We start from the raw sequence: 21,757 nt of genomic DNA, 5'->3' as shown, positions 1-21,757 counted from the left end.
TTTATTTACTCTGAGAGAGACAGAGAGAACACAAGTGGGAGAGGAGCAGAGACAGAAGCAGAGAGAAAATCCCAAGCAGGTTCTATGCGGTCAACACAGAGCCCGATGTGGGGCTTGAACCCATGAAACTGTGAGATTATGGCCTGAGCCCAAATCAAGAGGCAGATGCTCTGACTGAGCCACCCAGGCGCCCCTCTCCTGCCATCATTTATCTCAGTGGCAGAGCGGGGATTCAAACCCAGATCTGTGTGAGGCCGATGCTGTTTCTGCATCTTCCTGCTAAGAATCGGGAGGTGGGTCATGGTGGTGGCTGGACCAAGTGGTTGGGGAGGAAGGGGGGCCAGAAGGTCTAGGGGCAAGGCCAATAACGTCCCAAAGCTGGGTGGCTGTGGGGCTGCATCCTGGCAAAAGATGGTACTAAGAAGGCAATGTGGTGGGGCAGTAATATGAGGACACGTCCATCATATGCAGAAGTAGGAGAGACAGGGCCCTAGTAAAGCTGCCCAGCAAATATAGTGCTTCCTGGTGCAATGATGCCCGTGGGGCCTCTGCTGCCATCTGTGCCTCCTCCTTTGCATCAGAGCAGCCTGGAATGCCTTTGGGGAACCGCTCATCCCCCACTCTCAGACTGGGGAGTTTTGACGGGGCTGACCTCACCTGGGGCTCCCGGGTGGGTATGCGTCCCAACCGTGACCTAACAAAGCTTTGCGGTTCCCATGCAGTGACTGGCCCGTGGATGTGCACTTGACCTTCGTACCATTAAGAATCAGCCTTGAGACTTCTGTGAAGACTACAGGGAAGGGAGTGCTCTCTTTCTGCTGGGTGGCTGAGCTGGTAGGATAGAAGTCTGAAGCTGCTGGGGGCCACCTTTACCACCACACCAGGAGAGGATGCCTGAGGATGAAGCCAGCCAGCACAGGCAGAACTGAGAGATGGGGAGAGGAGAATACGTTCTGATGGTATTGTTCTAGCCTCTGGATCCAGCTGTACCTGAAGCCTATTACCTTAGGGCTTTTCAGTTACTGAGGCCACTAAATTCCTTTGGAGCCTTAAGCCAGTCTGAGTCACCTCCGACAGAAAGACTCTGGACTTATATAGCTCATAACCTTCTTAGAACAAAAAAAGGAAAATGGAACCCAGAAAAAAACAAAGGAGAAAGATGGATGGGGGGAGCAGGGAGGGAGAATTACTGTTTCATGGGTATAGAGTTTCTGTTTTGCACGATGCAAAAGTTCTAGAGATCTGTTGCACAGCAGTGCAAATACACTAAACACTACTGAACTGTACTCTTAAAAAATGGTTAAAATGGTACCTTTTTAAAAAAACCAGTGTATAAGAAAAAAAAAAAGATGGCTGAGAGGAGACAGTGGAAGAACAGAAAGGGGAGAAAAGGAAGGCAGGAGAGGTGAGGGGAGGTGAGGAGAGAACAAGAGAGGACAGTAACAGAAGGTGGCCCAGCAGCCTCCAGGAGTGAGGCCAGCTGCTCCCTCACCTACTCTGCTATTTTTACACCATGCGGCTCTCAAGGTAACTTCACACCCGTTATCCCTGCCCTTCAAACACTGATTTGTTTTCCAACATTTTAGAAATGCTTTCTTTGCCTAAGAAACACTGCCTACTTCTCCAGGTTGCTCTTTTGTTTTCAAATGCCTGCGTAATAGACCAAACAAAAGTAGCCACTGAGGGGTGTGCTGCTTTTGTTTACAAAGCACTTCCCCTCTCAAAATCCTAGGGAGGTAGATGGTGAAGTGACTAGCCCATTGTACAGATGAGCACATCCAGGGGGCAGACAGACACGCTCAAGGTCACCCAGCCCGTGATGCTGGGGCTTGCATCCGGGTCCTCTGACTTCCAATCCTGATCTCTGAGAAGAGCTCGTGGTGGGGTGGGGCAGGGTGGCGGCTCGCAGAGAATCTGCAGAACGCGCTGGCTTCTCAAAGATTCATCCTGGGCTTGATTTGGAAGAAACTTCAAGGAGGCGCAAGGCCCGCAAATGGCATCCCTGTGCGTATTCCCCCATGGGGAGCTCAGGACGAGCCCTGGGTATTCCATTTCCAAAGCAAAATTATTTAAAGATGCAGCAGGCAGTTCAAATGCTGGGAATTGCTTAACAATCTTCCTTTCAAGTGTCCGCGCTGAGCGATTGGGTTTCCATTTCGGGAGGAGTAAAGTCGCTCCGATTTTAAGGGGCTGCTGGTGAGAACGGCGGCGGCCTCTTGCCGCCTTTGATCAGGGCGCATTTGACTCTGACTTCCCAAACCTGAACAGCTGGTCTAGGCCCTTTCAAATCTAGCAGGCAATTAAATTTTCACAAAAAGAAGTAGAAACTCCGGGGATAATGAGATGGGAGCAACTCAAAGGCAGCAGCTGGGCTTTCGAACAAACCAGGGAAAACCACTATGGGGTGGACGCCCTTTGTAACGAGGTGTCACCGGCAGAGCCGGATGGGGGAGCCTTAGGAGCGGGCGCTGTGTGGTGGGAATGCTCACAGCTCTGGCAATGGTGGTGCTAGCCAGGACTGGCCCTGGAGGCAGGGATGCAGTGTGGCGGGAGTTCAAGAGAGGAAATGACAGCCTGGATGTCTCATCGAGGCACTCTCTCCGAGGCGTCTGGAAAACCACAGGAACCTCCCTGTGGCCGGCCCTTCTGAGGGCCAGGACTTCACAGCTGCAAAGCACCTCAAACGTCCCACGGCCCCAACTGAGTCCCGTCCTTCTCTCCAGCCTGCTTCTCCTCCAGTCTTCCCCATCTCAGGCTATGGCTTCCATAGCCAGGGGCAGCCAGCTGCCTGCCAGCCCTCAGCCCCTCCCACTCAGCCCACCGTATGTCTTGACAAATGCAGTACCTTCCACCTGGTCTCCCGGCTCCCACCCTTGCCCCTACAGTCCACTCTGAAGCAGAAGGGTCTTCTGGAAGCTAGAGCCTTTCACAGGAAGCTTCAATCTTTCCCTGGCTCTCCAAACTCCACAGGTCTCGTCGGTGCCTACCCTCCCTCCTCACAGCACCATTTCCTGTTCTCTAGGCTCCAGTCACACTGGCCTTCCTTCACTGTCCCCACTGCACAAGACTGACTCCCACCTCAGGACCTTTGCACATACCGCTCCCTCTGCCTAGACCACTTGCGCCTGCTTTCTTCCTGACAAATCCGTCTGATCAACGAGGTCCCATGGTGCTCACGCAGCATCCTGTACACACCTTCTACATAGCGCTTTCCTGAGATGGAAATTGTGCAGTTATTGGGGTGATGATTTGATTCTTGTCTCCCTCACCAGGGTGAGAGTTCCTGGAGCAGAGAGCATTTGTCCTGTGTACAGTTATATTCACAGAGCCTAACACCGTAGCCAGCATGCAGTCGCTGCTCAACCGATAGTCTGAAGGAGTGACAGACAGAAGTCAACTGGTCTACAGTGCCTCGCCAGAGCAGGGCATGGCAGAGGCTGCCTTTCATGACTTACATGCTAAAGTGCTATATGGGATTATAGTGATTAACTCCCCGGGGGTCTCCTGACGTTTAAATGAGCAAATTTCTGCAGTGTCTGGCACATGATTGGAACATGTCAGCTAGTAGTATTACTATCCCCATTTTACAGATGAAGAAGCTGAGGCTCAGAGAGGGGAAGTGACTTGCCTGAAGTCACACAGCTGGCAAGTGGCCGAGTCACAATATGGGCCCTTTCTGACTATAAAGTCGCTGCATTTAACTGCCAAGCCATCCTGCATCTCCAGGAGCATCTCACACAAAAGCTACATACATCCTTGTTCATTTCTAGAACATGTGTTCATGAAGGGCTCAACAAAACAACATCCCCATTCCTAGGGACCTCAGAACCTGGGGGGTGGGGTGCGGGGGTGGGTGAGGTTCACCAACACGTAAACAGTCCTAGCACTCTGTCCTGGAACAAACTATAACACTCTTGAGTGCTGTGCAGCGGGGACAAAAGCCTTTACAGAAGAAAGATCGCTTGAGCCACATCTTGGGATGTTTACCAGGGGCCAGCACCGACGAGAGGGCGTTCCAGGCCGGGGGGACAGCAGGAGCGGAGGCATGCTGATATGACGAGGACGGTGAGTAGTTTGGCGTGGATGAAGGGTTAGGCATGAGCCTGTGTGTGGGTGGCTGAGTGAGTTGTTGTTCTCCTCTCATATGTCACATGATCTTATGATGAGCTGCCCCCAATGCGGTGGGGGTGCTGCCCCATTTTCCCTTCCCAGTCCATAGGACCTCTCCTGCTGGCCCTTGGGGAAGGAGGGAAGGCTCAGCAGGCAACGACGGCTGGATATCTGGTGCCCTAGATCACCTCTTGCCCTCTCCCCCCACCAGCTCTTACCAATCTCTAATTCCAATCTCTTCTCAGGACCACAATCCCATCCAATCTGCCTTTTCCCTTCAGGAAGAGCAGGAAGGTCTGGGCTTCAGCATGGTCACTGAATTGGTACCAGTGTTGGGTAAATATTCAAGAATCAGCCAAACACACGTGGGTACTAGGATATTCACTGTAACGCTGTTTCTCATAGAGAAAAACTAGAAATGCCCATCAACGCAGGTTAATTAAATAAATTATGGAATACCCACCCATTCATTCTATAATGAATATGATTGTTTTTGCATTAGGTATGGTTGAATCATGTCCGTACGCATAATGAATCTGGTTTCCCTCTGCTTTGGCTTCTGGGAAACTCAAAGCCGAATATGAGGCATACACGCTGTGAACTAACTTCCCCGCTTTCATTTTATCCTCCGAACATTATCTTCTGATTCTCTAGTTCCTTCCTCTTCAACCTTGTTGCAGTGTACAAACAAACAGCCTGACACAAATCCTTTCTTTTCCTTTTTTCTTTTAATTGTGAGAGTCGTAACGATACAGCATCTCATACTGAGTGTTGGCTATAGCTCCACGTGGAGACAAGAAATACCTCCTCCAAATCTCACACCAACCCATGAGGAAGACACTGTCATCCACCACTTTACAGATCGGGATGCTGAATCTGGAGAGGTCAGGTAAGTTTTGCAAGGTCAACTGCTTAGCAGTGGCTACATCGAGACTAAGGCTCAGTTTTGCCTGACCCCAGGATCTGAAGTTCTAACCGCTACTCCACACGACACCCTGATAAATCAATAATCCAATCACGTCACCATGGAGCCACTCGGACCCTCACTGTTTGGGTGGCGAGCTCCTGTGGCCTTCCCCCCTTCTACCCTCATAGGCGAGATGGCCAGGCACTGATGGCTTGGGGTTGACCTCGTCAAGTATGAGAATTAACACCTCCTTGAACCTGAGAGGCCCCCAGTTTGTCCTGACAGGATGCAGGAAATACAGGGGTGGCAGGGACCTCATAGAAAAAGCCAACACTTCTCTGTCTCCAGGGGGTTTCTGGACCCTGACAAAGGATTATCAGGCTTCGTCTTGCATACCTTTTTTAGCAAGGAGCTCACCATCTATGAAGGCGGCCTCTCCACATTGACTGGCTCAGACTGTTTGGAAATCTTTTCCTTATACTGACATTGGCATCACTGTAAGCAGAGATCATAAATAACAACAACGAACAAGAAAAATTAGGCTACTGTGTCAGCTACCTTGGTATGATTCTTTCACTTAATCCCTGCAAACAATTCTCCAAGGGTAGTATTAGCATTCTCATTTCACAAACGAGGAAAGTGAAGCTCAGAGAGGCGAAGCAACGTGTTCAAGGACACACAGCTCCTAAGTAGTGGAGCCAAGTTTAGAGCCAAGTCTGCTTACGCTTTTTAAAAAAAGAATAACGAAGAGATTTTATTGATAGGGTAGGTTCGAGAGGTCACTAGTAAGTCTTATTTTTTTAAATTGAAATATAATTGACATACAACATCCTGTTCAGTTCAGGTGTACCTCACAGTGATTTGATATTTTTATATATTATGAAATGATCCCCATGGAATTCCACTTGCTAATGGTCTGCTAATGCTTTCACCTCCACCCATGAAGCTTGGTTCCATGCATGGAAGGCACAGCAAACAAACCCACATGTCTGACCAAGTTGGTCCTTCAGACAAATGGAGGCCAATCTGTTCTATCTCCTGGACATGGGAAATATAGGAAGGCAGGGGCAGGGGGAAAGGCAGGAATTGATAGAGGGGGATAAGCAGTAGTTCTAAGAAACCCCACGTGGAATATGTTTCCATGGGCTGCCACTCTGGAAACTTCCCCCAAACGCTGGTGAGAGGAGGTACCAAGGATACAGCCAGATCTCCATTCTGGGTCCAGCCCAGCTCCAAGGCTTGCAATCTTGACCCTGCCAGCTAGAGCCAGGTGGATTTGTTCATTTGGAACAGGTTCATGCTAGCAAAACTCTTGAGGGCTGATTAATAACACCCATGGGTGGCAGCCACTTTCTGCTGTTGCTAATTCCTGGATTGTGTGCTCTTTAAGTGGCTTTAGTTCTTCTATCACCATGCAACCAATTCCCTGCATTAAATTCCCTCTGTCAGAAGCACCTGGAGTGGCTTCTGGTGTCCCTGTCGGCCTCCAGCACCTCCATGACCACACTTACGCTAAGTTGGCTCCACGAGTAGACTCTTAGGCCAACAGCCTCTCCCTCCCTCCTCTGAAATGGGGGGGGGGCATGTCTTGCCAACATCCTTTTGCCTTTCACTCAACCTTCAGTCTAGGCTGAGCCTGTCCCCCTCTTCTCCTAAAATATTCCCTCTCCTAACCCTGCCCCACCCACATTCTGGCATGACAGACTTTCCATTTTGAAACAGCCTCAACATGTCTCTGATCTCTGTCATCATGTACTGATTTTGTGGCCAGACACTCATAGTTCTGGGAGTGCCTTGCTGTTCAATTTGCACACCCATTAAGAGCAATGGTGATGATGCCTACCATTTCCAAGCTTCTATCTCATGCCAGGCGTGTGCCAGGTGCTCCTTGAACATTATCTCATTTTGTCCCAGTGATGACTCTGCATCCCAACAATTCCCAGATGTGATAGGTTTCCTGTCGTCCTCCCAAAGTCATTTTCCTCTTTTCCCAGAGTAATTGAGATGTGGCTGGGCACATGGCTTCTCAGATGGACTACACTTCTCAGCCTCCCCTGCAGTAGGATGGCACCACATGACCTAATCCTCATCGAGTAGCATATGAGTGGAAATAATGTGTTCACTTCTAAACCTTGACTTAAAACATCTGGGTGTGTGCCTTCCACCTGGTCCCCTTCCCTGTGAGCCAGAATGTGATATGACTGCCCATGCAGTTGACAGCAACATCCTAAGTGGTGGCAAAGAAATAAAAGGAAGGGAACCTGGGCCAGTGAGTGACCTTGTGGAATAGGGAATCTATGTCAGGCTAGAACAGCCAAGTATTATTCTAGAAAAATGCTCTAGCTTGATTAAGCCACAGTATCTGAGGTTCTATTTGTTACAGCAGCCTAGCCTTTATTGCCCTAATTAATTGCCCTGATATATTTGATGCAGGAGGCAAGGTTCAGGAAAGGGAAGTGACTGTGTTCAAGGTCACACAGACCTCTGTGATATCTGCTGTTCCTCGTCTTATAGTCACTAGGACCTGACAACTCAAATTCTGGAAGCCTCCTGAATCGATTTTTGTTTCTCTGCCTTCTCAGCTGCATCTCTGGCCCAACTCCTCATTGACTGACACCACACCAGCCTCCTGATGGGCAGGCTTCCCTAACACCTGGCCACTACATTTCTGGATAAACTGTCTTTCTAAAGTCAGAACTGATGGTGTAATTTCCAGGCTTAAACAAAACCCTTTGTCAGCCCCCTGGTTGCCTGAGGATGAGGTCCAGGTTCCTGTGGTTCCAGGTTCACAACTGGCCCTTGATGTTCTCCAATCTTTAGCCCAATGGAGTAGTAATGATTTAGACAGACCAGGGTTCAAATCTTGGCATCACCTATTCCTAGTGGGCAAATTACTTCATCAAATGTAATGTAGGGATTCAGAGAATGGGTTCTGGAGTCAGACTGCCTGTGTTCCAATCTTACAGACTAGCTCTGTGACCTTGGCCAAGTGAGTAAACCTCTCTGTGCCTCATCTTCCACCTTCCCTCATTTCATCCATCCATCCTTCCACCTAACCACTCATTGACCTGTCCATCTACCCACACACATCTTCCCATCTGTTCATTCATCCATCCATCTGTGGCCACCCACTTAATGTGTCTGTCCACCTGTCAGTTCATCTGCTCACCATGCCTGTCTGTGCACCTACTCACCCATTTACCCACCCATTTGTCCACTTACATTCTTATCCATCCATCCATCCACCCACCCACCCATTCATCTGTTTGTCCACCTACCAAGTCTATCCAACCTCTCGCCTTTCCCTCTGTGCACCCACCTGCCCATCCATCCATCTGCCCACGTGTCTATCCACTCAAATGCCCCTCGTTCATTTTCTGTCAACACCTACTGTTCACTTGCTAATTCAGTGGGAGAAACAAGATACACAGATGACTTCAGAGGCCTGGAGTAAGAGCAAATGTTCATGCTTACATCTTATATCCCAGATAATTAGGGGCAGGGAAGCATGCACAACACCATTTCTGTCCACTGTGCCTGTGGTTCTTGGCTCCACCTTATCCAGTATCACTCTTACTACCTGGAAGGCGAATTCACAGATAACATAACCAATCGATACATGTAATTCAGTCTATAATGTTCCAACTGCAATACAGAGGAGAAATGAAAGGAAATTCATCCCTGACAACACAATGGACATTTCCACATCGCAACGCCTAGGCATGATGACACTTGAAGACATAATGAAGCAGTCAGATGATGGGTCCTACTTGAGATGAAAAATTTGGAAGAGAAGACAATGTTCGGCTGAATACTGTCAATTCTTTTTCTTTTTTTTACATGTTGAAGTGAGGGCTAAATAAATACATTCATAGATAGACACTGAATCACTGGAAATGTGACAATTGCTAAGAAAGTCAGGGCTGCTCTATCAATATCTCAAATACCATGGGTTGCTGGCCCCGAGTTTGTAAAAGAGGACAGTTCTTGGTGAAGTTATGAACAAAATGAAGTACAGTGTTCCCTTGATTTACTTGGTAGTTTCCTTCCTAGAAATTCCAGCATATATTAAGTGTCAATATGTAACCCAGAGGGAAGTTCTGGCTTAGACACGAACAAACAGGATTTTCTTTGACACAATGTCCACTAAGACATTCAACACTGTGTCAGACTCAGGACAAGTCTTTGATGTTCACCGTCTAGAACACCCCTGATCCTCACCCATAAATGCCAGTGGCCCTCAGCCATTGTAACAACCCAGACCCACTCCCTCCACTCACAGCCAGACCGAGCCCCCTCCTTCCACAGCTGATTCATTCTGGTGTCAGTCCCTCCTCCCAACCAGAGTCTGACAGGGCCAGGGACCCAGGGCATATTCTGCAACCTACAAGCCCTCATCTTAGCTGTAGCCAATCAAAGTCCACTGAAGGACAGAATGCCCTTTTGGAATTTATCCAAATGTGTTGCAGCAAAAGTAGATTTGCAACCGAAAGTCCTGCAGCCAGTCTCAGCTGGGTGATCTCAGGGAAGTCAATTGGCCTCTCTGAGCCTCAGTTTCTAGAATCACCAAATCCGAATAATATTTCCTGTGTTAACATGCATTTGGTAATCCTATTTTTACTCATGCTGACAAAAGAGGCATAGAGGTGGGAGAAGGTCCAGCAACCCACTAGCCTAGCTTTGCAATTTTCAATAGCCCCACTCATCCGCTATGTGGCCTTGGGCTAGATGCATGACTTCTCTGGGCATGTTTCCTCATCTGTAAAATGGAGATGATAACAGGGGCTGCTTTATAAGATAGCTGTGAGGTTTTCACAAGAAAATGTATGCAAAGTGCTTTGCACATGTGCTTTGGCCAGAGGAAGCCCCCCCCCCAAATGTTAGCTATATTATTGTTATTTTTTTTAATTTTTTTAACATTTATTTATTTTTGAGACAGAGAGAGACAGAGCACGAGCAGGGGAGGGTCAGAGAGAGAGGGAGACACAGAATCCAAAACAGGCTCCAGGCTCTGAGCTGTTAGCACAGAGCCCGACGCGGGGCTCGAACTCATGAACCGCGAGATCATGACCTGAGCCGAAGTCAGACGCCCAACCGACTGAGCCACCCAGGCGCCCCATATATTATTGTTATTATTATGAATATGATGAATACATGCTGGGCTGGGGGAATGGGACTGTGATGGCAGAAAACAATAATCAGAGGCGCCTGGGTGGCTCAGTTGGTTAAACGTCCAACTTTGGCTCAGGTCATGATCTCACCATTTGTGGGTTCGAGCCCCATGTTGGGCTCTGTGCTGACAGCTCAGAGTCTGGAGCCTGCTTTGGATTCTGCATCTTCCTCTCTCCCTGTCCTTCCCCTGCTCGTGTTCTGTCTCTCTCTCAAAAATGAATAAACACCAAAAAAATTTTTAAAGAAAACAATGATCGGACTGGGCCCACCCTGCAGCAGGACTGTTTTATTCCCAGTACATACTAGATACTAAGGGAATGAATGAATGATTACTGGGTTCACGGTAAGGATTGATGAGCTGTCAGTCTGTACACATAGGGTCAGTGAGGAGGGGGTAGATTGGGTGAAGGAGGCAGCATTAGCGTTCTTCTGAGAAGGGCTAAGACAATATCTTCTGTTTGTCCAACTCCAAAAATGACCCCTGCTCCCCAGGCGAATAGAAGGCAAGATGAAGAGGTCCCGTGTTGCTGGAGCCAGGCTGTGCCCCTCAGGGGGGTCACGGAGAATGAAGGAGGGTGGGCTTGGCCCTTTAAAGGGGGTGGGGCCAGAGACTCAGGCGAGGCCCTGATGGAGCAGGTGTGGGGCTGCTACTGAATGAAGGGCAGTCCTCTTGCCTCTGTGCAGTCCACTGACGGGAGACTGGGAAGGGTGGTGGCTGTTTTCCTGGCCCATGACACCGGAGCTAAGCCATCCTGTTCCCACCCTTCCTCTGCTCACACTCCAAAAGTGTGTATGTCTAGGAGATATTCAAAGCAGGCCTGGCTTTTTAGGCCTCTGACACAATCAGGAGGTAAGAGTGGCTCATGGTGTGAAAATCCACACACCTGACATTCAAAGAAAGAAAAACTTCCTGAGCATAAAGCTCAGAGAAACCCTAAATGTTCCAAGATCTAAAGAGACACAGGTTCAGATGGCTAGAACTGAGGGAAGTTGGCCTCCCACACCTCAATTCTGACGGTTGAACAATCAGTTTACAACTGGCTATTTTTGGCTCCCACTGCTTCAGAAAATGTCCTTTTGGAAGCAAGGCCTTGGGGAGCCATTGCCACCTGTTTGGTCTGAGAATCATGCGTGACTTCCCCGATAAGGTCAGGCAACATCCCCTAAGAGCTGCTCAAATGATTCTCGGAACACATTCCCAACCTTGGCCATTCTTTCCAACCCCCAAAACAATCTCTTTCCATTTGCATGGTTCCTGCTCTTCAGAATGCAGATACATAGCCTTGGTTTTCCATTTTCCCTGCCTCATTTTCGTGTGAACAATAGACAAGAAACTAAAAACCTACCAGCTGACCATCGTCAGGGGTAGGGAAAAAAGGACAGAGATTTACCGTCAACAGGAAAAAGCAATAAGGCCAAATATAACCAGAGCCACCCCTGTTTGCAGAGCCCTTCCCATCTCGGCTGAGCCTCCTGTTGCGTCCCGCTACCTCTGTGATGAGGCTTCGCCATCTTCCTTCTTCAGATGAGAAACTCCGGCTCAGAGAGGTTATGTGAGTTACCCAAGCTCACACTCTGGGGAGTATCGGAGCCAGGTGGCAAATCCTTATGTGGCTCCAAAGCCCACACCCCACCCACCGTGACAAAGGTGACAATTATGAAAACAAAAAGCTACTCATTACTGAGAACCTACTATGTGCAAGGCACTGTCCTAGTTGCACAGGTGATATTTTCATTGGTTCCATTCATCACTCACATCCTACTTGGAAGAACACGCCCTATTTTGCAGACCGGGAGACGGATGCCTGGAGAGAGGAAGTGGCTTGTCCTGGGTCCCATGCAAGGAGGTGAAAGAAATGGGACTTGACTCCTTTGAGAGGGTACCCCAACAAACGGTTTTTCTTATTTTAGTGATTATGAATTATTTTTATGTGCCAGAAAAAAAATAACGTAACTACAAAATAAATCTTGACTAGGTAGTCAAGTCCTGGATATTATTCCTCTTTAACTTTTTATTTATTTATTTATAATTTTGTTTATTTATTTTGGGGAGGGGGAAGAGAGACTGCATGAGCAGGTGGGGAGGCAGAGAGAGAGACAGAGAGAGAGAATCCCAAGCAGACTCTGCACTGTTAGCACGGAGCCCTACGCAGGCCTCAAACTCATGAACCGAGAGATCATGACCTGAGCTGAAACCAAGAATCAGATGTTTAACCGACTGAGCCACGCAGGCGCCCCCTGGATATCATTCCTTCTGACAAAGCTGTGGGTGATAGTTAACTGATGGAAGTGAGTGAATTCAAGGAAAACTATTAAGCTGAGTCATTTAGAGCCTTGGGGGAGTGTCTGAGTCTGAGCTAGAAGGAGCTCAGGTCTCTGGATGACAGTGAAGGAGGTGAGGCCCAAGAAGTGAAAGGGTCCTCCCAAGGGTTAGCAAAACTTCAGGCTGGTACGGTTCAGAGTACAGACAGCGCTTTATATCCCCTGGGGTTGTCTCTACCTATTGACCCTATTTTACAAACATACATCAGGACACTTGGTTGGCCAAAGGACTTTGGAGAATTTCCAGGAGAAAGACAGAGAATGAAACTGGAAAGCTAACCTGATGGCCTACTGGGGGGCATTTTATGGCTTATCTGGACCACAGGAAGAATGTTGAAAATCCAGCCTGGTCCGTCACATTGTCCAGGGACACCTGTCATTTACTTTGGCCGGGTGTCTAAACCACTTCCTGTATTTGAGTGGCTGCCCACCTTGTGACTGAGGACTGAGAGCCCACCTTCCCACTCAAGGAGCTGAGAAGTCATGTAACTGGCCTCCCCACCACCTTTACTGTGCAGGGTCAGGCACATGACCAGATGCAGCACCCCAGACTTGGCGTTGGGAGCTAATGAAACACAGGCAGCAACATCGGGAGTGGGGTCTTTCCCAGGTTGGTTCCACTGAAGCTCTTGGGGCCTTAATCCTGGTCAGGCAGCCCTGAGCCTGGTTCCCTGTCCTTGCTGAGAGTTCATGCAAAGGTGCTTTTAATTAATTTTCTGCCCAAACCATCCAGGGTCAATCTCTGTTGTTTGCAGTCTAAAATCCAGGCAGTTCCAGCACGTTGTTGGGTCACTTGCCCAGGGGCATTTACAATTAAGAGACCCTATAGAATGAGAATTTCCACCAAGAGGTAGCTCATTATGGGGGAAAGAACAGAAACACAGGGCTCAAAGGGACCCAAGTTCAGTACCCTCTCAATACAAATTGTGCCACTTTAGGAAAGTTGTTGTGTTAGTTTTCTATTGCTGCTGTAACAAATTACCACACATACAGTGGCTTTAAAACAATGCAAATTTACCATCTTCCAGTTCTGTAGGTCAGAAATCCAACATGGGTCTCACTGGGCTAAATCAAGGTGTTGGCAGGCCATGTTCTTCCCTGGAGGATCCAGGGGAGAATATGTTTCTTTGCTTTCTCCACCTTCTAGAGGTGGTCTGCATTCCTGGCCAATGCCTCTTCCTCCATCCACCTTTGAAACTAGCAAACATCACCTTTCTCTGACCCTCCTTCCATCATGCAGCTCTCTCTGACACAGCCAGGGAAGGTTCTTGACATTTCAGGGACTCATGTGATTAGACTGGGCCGCGTGGGTAATACAGAATAACCACCCCACTTCAAGTTCCTTAACCTTAATCACATCTGCAAAGTCTCTTTTGCCATGTAAGGTAATATAGGCACAGGTTCCAGGGAATAGGATGCAGATTTGGGGACCATTATTTTGTCTATAACAGGTTGTCTTGAGGTCCACTGAGATTCATGTCCATCCCTCATGCAAAATATATTCACTCCATCTCGTGGTGCCCCAAATTCTCATCCTGTGATTGCATCAACTTGAAGTTCAAAATCTCAGCCTAATCTCATCAGCTCCAAAGTCCCAAATCACATAAATTGGGGTGGGGGTCTGGGTCTAATCCATCCTGGGGCACAATTCCTCTCAAGAAACAAGCTATCTGTTCCCTAAATATGATGATGAGACAGACATAACATAACAGTTATAGACATTCCTGTTCAACACAAAAGAAATCGATGGAAAAAAGAGTCGCTGGTTCTAAGCAATTTTGAAATCCAGCCAGGCAAAGTCCATCAGGTCTCAATGTCTGGGAATAATCCTCTGTAGCTCAGGGCTTTGCAACTCCACCCTTTTAGTCCTCCCCCCCACCACCCCTTTCTCATGAAAGGTAGAGGTGTTTGCTGATGAGTGGTTTTACCAGCCCATGTCCTGTCCATAGGATTTTTGGGATCCAGCAGCCTAGTTTCATTTCGTGTTGTCTTTCAGGTCAAGCTGGCAGTGTTTCACTGGTATGACACTCTCAAGAACCCTGCGGGTCTCCTATTATGTCATGGGGACTCACTGCATTAGATAAGAGCCTCATCCACATACCTGTCCAAGGTAATCCCTTAATTTTTGGTATTTGCTGAGGTGGCTGAGCAAACACACCTTTAAGTTTCTGAGATACTCTGGAGTTTGACTGAGGGCATCTGTGACTCACACCCATAATCTCTTCAAAGAGCCTTTTGTGTGACTGAATACTTTGAACTTTTGATCTTTCTAAGGTATTAGCAGAAAGTTGTAGAGCTGCACACTCAGCCTTTTCTCTAGAGCATGATCTCCTGACAGCAAAGTTCTTAATTTCAGCATCTTTTTCTAAGTGAGAGAGGCAGAGAGATGCCCAATCATCAAGTCCTGCTTCCTTTTTTTGCAACAGTTCTTCCCCCAAGCTTCTCTCTTTCTGCTCATATTTTTTTATAAGCAACAGGAAGATCCTTATAGGCCATACCTTCAACATGTTGCTTGGAAGTCTCAGCTAAATATCCACATTCATCATTTACAGGATCCATTTTCCATATAAACTTCAGGACACAATCGTGCCACAATTCCTGTCCCTACACAACAAAGATCCCTTTCCTTCTAGTTTCTGATAACATGGTCCTCATTTTCTCCTGAGCTCTCACCAGCAGTGGCTTTTAAAAAGTCTTTTTATTTATTTTAGTAATCTGCACCCCATGTGGGGCTCAAACTCACAACCCTGAGATCAAGAGTTGCATGCTCTTCCAACTGAGCCAGCCAGGCACCCCCCACAGGCAGTGCCCTTAAAGCCCCATCTCCCCTCACAGTTTGTTCATGATGTTAATTTCTTTCCGAGTCACTACAAACAAGTTGTTCATAAGCACTTCTACTAACAGCATATTCAAGGAGATCTAGGGTTTTTCTATCATACTTCTCAAAATTCTTCCAGCCTCTGCCCACTGCCCAGTTTCAAAACCACTTCACCATTATTTGTTAAGGCAACAGTCCATTTTGGGCACCAAAATCTGCATTTTTCCCCCCTGTTGCTATCATAGCAAACTGCCCCAAACTTAATGGCTTTAAACAACACGAATGTGCTATCTCATCATCGTGTAGGTTCAAATTCTAACTCAGGTCTCACTGGGCTCAAATCAAGGCGTCGGCAGGACTGCCTTGTTCTCTGGAGACACTAAGAGTGAGTCAATTTTCTTGCCTTTTCCAGATTCTAGAGGCAGTCTGCATTCCTTGGATCATTCCCCCTTGCTCAATCTTCAAAGCCAGCACATGTCACATCTGACATGAACCTCTTTCCTTCATCATTTCCTTCATCATTTCCTTGGGTCCACCTAGATAATCCAGGCTAATCATCGCATCTCAAATTCCTTAACCTTAATCACATCTGCAAAATATCTGTGTCCGTATCTGTAACATATTGACAGGTTCCAAGCATCAGAATACTGACATCTTTGGGAGGCTGTTATTCTGCATGCTGCATTACTTAACTCTCTGAGCCTCAATTTTCTCACCTGTAAAACAGGGATACTAACATTCCTCCCAGGATTGTCATGAAGATTGAATGAGAGAGCATCTGACACTCAATAAATATCAGAAATGCAGGCTACACCCCAAACCCACTGACCCAGAATGTTCGTTTTAATCCTTAGGAGACTGAGATGCACAGCAAAGCTGGAAACATGTTAATGTTGAGAATTTAGTGTTGGACTGAGAATCTCATCCCTTGGACCCTAACTCTGCTTTGCCACTAATTTTACTCTAAAATAAGGGGCCTGTTCAGGTATCCTCAAGGAGCACTTTCATCCAGGACATTGAACCAGCCAGATTCCAAAGCTAATTAAAATCTTATGTTTTGGAACTGATGGTACAAGTTTCACAATGGTGAAACTGTAGGCAGCAGCCATTGGGTGAGTGGGAGGGATTTTCAGCAAGGGGAGCTTCCTGCCATCCCTCAAGTCACATCATTAAGATGACCACCCCCTCTGCCTAGACATGAGGCTGACTCGGTCCACTGTTTGTGATTTTAAGAAATCAACGTATTCCCAGCAGGCTGGACTGGAGCTACAGGAGGGCCTAGTGGTCCCACCTGAAACAATGAAATGGTTGTCAACTATCCAACTCATTCCCCGCCCCCCCATAATTAAGGAAGATTAAGAAGGTAGATTCCTCACGTTCTCTGGCCACAATTATGTGAACACAGAGACTGTCTTCTTGGTGGAGAGAATTACATGGAACTCCCCTGGCATGTTGAACAATGAGTCAGCACAGGTCAGCCCCTGTTGGAGCCCCGCTCAATGCTTCATTGGCCGAGAAGTCAAAGGCTTCCTGCCCCCTTCAAGGACAGACTGCTTTCCCTATGACTTCTCAGACCCTCAAATCTCACCATCTTGACCCATGCCTGAAAGACTCCTTCCTTCAACATGCAAGAGAGGCCCACTTGTGCCCACCTGAGTTCCCTCTGCTCCCTGGTCCTTAATGAAGATAATTCTCACTATCATTACTGAGGTGCACACAGAAAGCTGGGTTTAAATATAAAATTCTGGGTCAGTGAGCTGGCCTACTTCATTCTTTTCATCGATCCTGGGTCCTAAATGAAGAGAGAAATTTCTCCATGTTTAAGTTGCTTGAAGAGCCCAGTCTGAAACTCTGGGGGTTGAGGAAAGGGAGGTGTTTTGGAAATTCCACATGTTGTGGTTACCCTATGTGAAAAGGTGGGGACTCTTCCTGAGACTGACTTGGCCCATATCCTAGGGTTCTCCAGGCCCTCTGAGATGGGCAGAAGCTGGGGAAGGCCCTTGCCCAAGGGCAGGAGGGCTGCCCAGTGGCCACAGCCTGGATACCAGGAGGTGGGGCAGGTGACCTGTGGCCTCAGGCCCCCCGGGCTATGAAAGCCTGCTGTGCCACACAAGGCTCTCTGCCTAGAGTTTCTAGTGGCAGACTGCATGGTGGAGGGGGCCTCGCCTTGACACAGAAGCCTGGGTGGTTTCCACCCAAATCCACATGAGCAAAGGAATGGACATAAGTGTGTGGCCAACAGTCTGGCAAGAGGTGGAGGCTGGGAAGTGGGGGGAGCCAGGTGAGTTTGGCCGGGCCATTCAAGCTTAGCTGCCAGAAGCACTGAATGCCATGTTAAAAGCTCTAGATGGAGTTGTGAACTGTTGAAGAAAGCTGAAATCACTGTCATGGTGGTGGTGGGGGCACCTTTATTTAAGCCCTGGATTAACCCTTACCTAAAGGAAATGAGTGTTGTGGGGCTCCACCCCTGCACCCAGCAGTGTCTGTATGACTTTGTATGGCCTCCCTGCTCATCCTTAAACAATCCTGTGAAGTGGGAATTAGTTATCACTACAATGGAGTCATGGAAGATCATACAATTGGCCCTCATTCCTGAGCTTGCCCTGCATGCAGCCTTTTGCTAAGTGACTTTGTAGTTACTCCCATTCAAGGAGTGCAGTCAGTTTCCCTGACCCTGGCTTTGCATTTGGCCATGTGACTTGTTTTGGCCAATAGTACAAGGTGTGCCTCTGCCGTGGCCATGAGAACATTCCCCTTGACAAGTTTGCTGGCTCCCAGCAGAGGCTCAGAGACAAACAGAGCCAGCCTGGATCAGCCAACCCCTGGCCCACCTGCAGACTCCTGATTTAAAGAAGTGCTTGTTACTGTATCTGGCTGAAGTACTATGGGTTTTTTTGTTACACAGCATTATCATGGCCAAAGTTAACTGATACACAAAGATGGTAACAGACTATTTCATAGAATCACAGGGGGGATTCAATGAAAATAATCCACCAAAAAACTCTAGCTAAGTGTTTCAGTTTGGGGTGTGCCTGGGTAGCTCCACTGGTTAAATGTCCAACTCTTGATCTCAGCTCAGGTAATGACCTCAGGGTGGTGAGTTCAAGCCCAGCATTGGGATCAGCACTGACATAAAGCCTATTAAAAAAAAAATTCAGTTTGGGAAGATGAAAAATTTCTGCAGATGGGTGGTAGTGATGGTTGTGTAACAGTGTGAACACACTTAATGTCACCAAACTTTAACTTAAACATGGTTAAAATGGTAAATTTGATGTTTTGTATATTTTACCACATTAAAAAAAACACTAAGAAAACACTTAGTGTCAGGCACACAGGCAGTGCTTGAGAAATGTTAGCAATGACTAGAAGGCAGCGGGAGGTTTGTGGTGTAACTGCTATCCAACAACACTGCAAGAAGTGATCAGTTAAGTCCCCCAGGTGAATGGCTCTGAAGTGACTATGCCTGGTGCCTCGAGCCTCACTTCCTAAAAGAAGGGGCGCAAACTCATTCCTACTAATATGCCAAACAGTGTTTGCAGTGGTGACATAAGGAGAATAATGTTAGAGCTAGAAGATTGTCGAGCAAAGAGTCTCCCTTTGTTGGGAGAAACTGAGGCTCAGAGAGAGGCTACCTCAAGGTCACTCAGTAACTTTGTGGCAGATCTAAAACTGAAGCTAGGTTTCTTGACTCCTAGCCCAGTGCTCTTTCTATTCTGTCACACACAGGCTTCATCTAATCACTAATAGGCACCTGCAGACAGGATTTGGGGATTCCTGGTGCATCTAAAACCACGTGAGCAAGACATCAACCAGCACACAAAGCAATTCCTGCTTGCAGTTTCCTTTGACACAATGATGAGATAAAATGGTTTTCTCTCCCTTCTCCTCCTTTTTTAAATTAAGCTGAATACATTTCTTCATGGGATCTTTATTCCAGTTTTGGACAGGGTTAATTAAAAGAAAAATACATATTAAAAGGCCAATTTGATTACTGCTACACATTAGTGATGCAATGAATAATTGATTGAATGTCTATGTTAATTGCTTCCTGAATCAGTGATTTTGCTGCTGAATACCAAAGAGCTGTTGCTATTTTGAAATGAGTGATAATTTCAACGCTCCAGGTTGGCAGAGCACAACACAGGAGTGCCCTCCTGGGTTTAAACCTACCTCTATTTCCTCTTGGCTCCCTTTATCCTGACTTCTCTATTTCTTCCCTGGATCACTGTCTATCACCCACTCCTGAGATCAGCAGCTTTCAAACTCTGGTCTGCATCAGACTCCAGGGAGCTTGTTGAAATGCACAATCCTGCCCCCGGGGTTTGATCTGTCAGGCCTGGGACTCTGTATTGTCAACAAGCATTTTAGAGGCTGGGTTGGGGGTTTTGCTTTGAAAAAAGCTGGCTGATGTCCTATGAGGTGCCAGACTCCAAACTCTGAGAATCACCACTTCCTCCCACTGGGTGGAAACCCTGTGCTTCTTTGCTGGTGGGTTTCCCTACAGCCCAACTTATGTAAAATGAATCCATTACTGACCTCCCATAACCTGCTTTTCCTCCTTGAGTTGCCAGCTCAGCATATATGGGCTCTGCCCAGCCCTACTTCCTCAAACCCAGAAGCCTCTTCTATTATTTTACCAGCACTTCCCCAAACACCTGTTCAGCAGCCAGATCCTGCCTGTTTACCCCCATTACAAGTTCTACTGAAATATTCATTTCTGCAACTTTAAAACATTCGTTTCCAAGAGTTCTCTTTTTTTCTCCCAATAGCCAGTTTAAAAAAAATTTTTTTAATGCTTATTTATTTTTTGAGAGACAGAGAGAGAGAGAGAGAGAGAGAGAGAGAGAGAGAGAGAGAATGAGTGGGGGAGGGGCAGAGAGAGAGGGAGACACAGAATCCGAAGCAGGCTTCAAGCTCCGAGCTGTCAACGCAGAGCCGGATGGAGGGCTCAAACTCGTGAACCAGGAGATCATGACCCAAGCCAAAGTCAAACGCTCAACCGACTGAGATGCCCAGGCACCCCACCAATAGCCCTTTTATTGCTTCTCCATTTCATGATGCAGTAACTTCTTTCTCTGAGATGTTAATTACACTGGCTTTGGGAAGTCATCTTCTGCTTCCTGTATCATCTCTATTTTCTCTCAGTGTTTTCCTCCCGTTTTGGTCTCTGTTTCCTTCAGACATCTGCTGAGTGAGCCTGGAGGTCTATTTCCATTTAGGGTAGAAGCACTATGCAGTTGACTGGGAGCTCTGTGGGCGTGATCAGTGAAGGGTAGGCTTCATGGAAGGTGGCTGAGATGGGCTGTGCAATGGGCGGCCCCAACATAGCAATCAATATCTATGGGTGTTTCTTTGGGAGCCAGTGAATTTCCCTAGAGCAGAATCGCCCAGTCCTCTGCCTGGATGCAGGCATTCTCAGAGCAAGTAGGCAAGGGGCTTTGCCCATATCAACCTTTCTTTCTATTGACTCGTCCTTCATCCTTCCTTCTAGGGTGGGCTTCTAGCACCGCCCTCACCCCCAGCTGTGCCTCCGGCAAATTTTCGCCCAGCACATCAGACCACCCTGGCTCCCTGAGCCGGTGGGTGCCAGCCATCTGGGCACCAGCTCTTCCTCCCCCCAGGCCCTGCTGGATGCTATGGAAAGGCCCAGATTGCCTGCGCCATTTCTGGGCAGACGTCCTGACACCCTGGGGAGCACTGCCATCTCAGCTCTCACTCTCACACACCCAGTGAGGGGGCCGAGGGTGTGGGGCTCTGGAGCCAGACTGTCCGGATTCAGGATCTCCTGGGGTCTGGCAAGTGCCTGCCCCTCCTGTGAAAGGGCCAAGGTAACAGCATCAGGTCCCCGAGAGGAGAGGAGAGAATGTGTGAAAAACTTAGCACAGTGCCTGGCACAGAGCACACTCTTGGTAAGCACTAGCTCTTCTGACTTGAGTTGACTACATTCCTGACTGGAACTGTGCCGTTGCTGGTGAAGGAGGCTTCACAGTATGGGGAGGTGGAGGCAGAAGGGGGGTGGGCGGCACTATCATCCCCATGTTATGGATCAAAATAAATATCAGGGTGAATCAAAATAATCATATAAAATTGATCATGCTTCATAATCATATCTGTGTCATAGCAGAATGCAAAAAAAAGGGAGGGGCAGAAGAGAATACAAAATAGGACTGTGGTGATATTTTCCCTCTTCTACCCTGAGAACTTTCTATAATGTTGAATTATCACTTTTTAAATCTTTTAGACAAGTAGTTTGAAATTAGGGCAGTGTGGGATCATAGAAAATAATCAGAGAGACCAATTCCGAACCCCAGCTCTAGGACTTGCCAGCTGTGTGACATTAAATGAGTCGTTCTGTGTGCCTGAGCCTCAGTTTCTCAAGTGAGAAAGGGTGCGATATTTTGGGTGAGTGGTATTTTCTTATTTTTCCT

At 47.6% G+C, this 21,757-nt stretch overlaps 1 protein-coding gene across 11 annotated transcripts in view; it reads right to left on the bottom strand.

Annotated features, from left to right (window-relative positions):
* The window catches only part of ATP2B2 (ATPase plasma membrane Ca2+ transporting 2), a 384,493-nt gene that overhangs the window by 235,249 nt on the left and 127,487 nt on the right, over positions 1-21,757 (bottom strand). The window lies entirely within an intron of this gene.

This window comes from Acinonyx jubatus, chromosome A2, assembly GCF_027475565.1.
Source record: "Acinonyx jubatus isolate Ajub_Pintada_27869175 chromosome A2, VMU_Ajub_asm_v1.0, whole genome shotgun sequence".
NCBI lineage: Eukaryota > Metazoa > Chordata > Mammalia > Carnivora > Felidae > Acinonyx > Acinonyx jubatus.
This window is presented reverse-complemented; position numbering and strand designations above follow the sequence as displayed.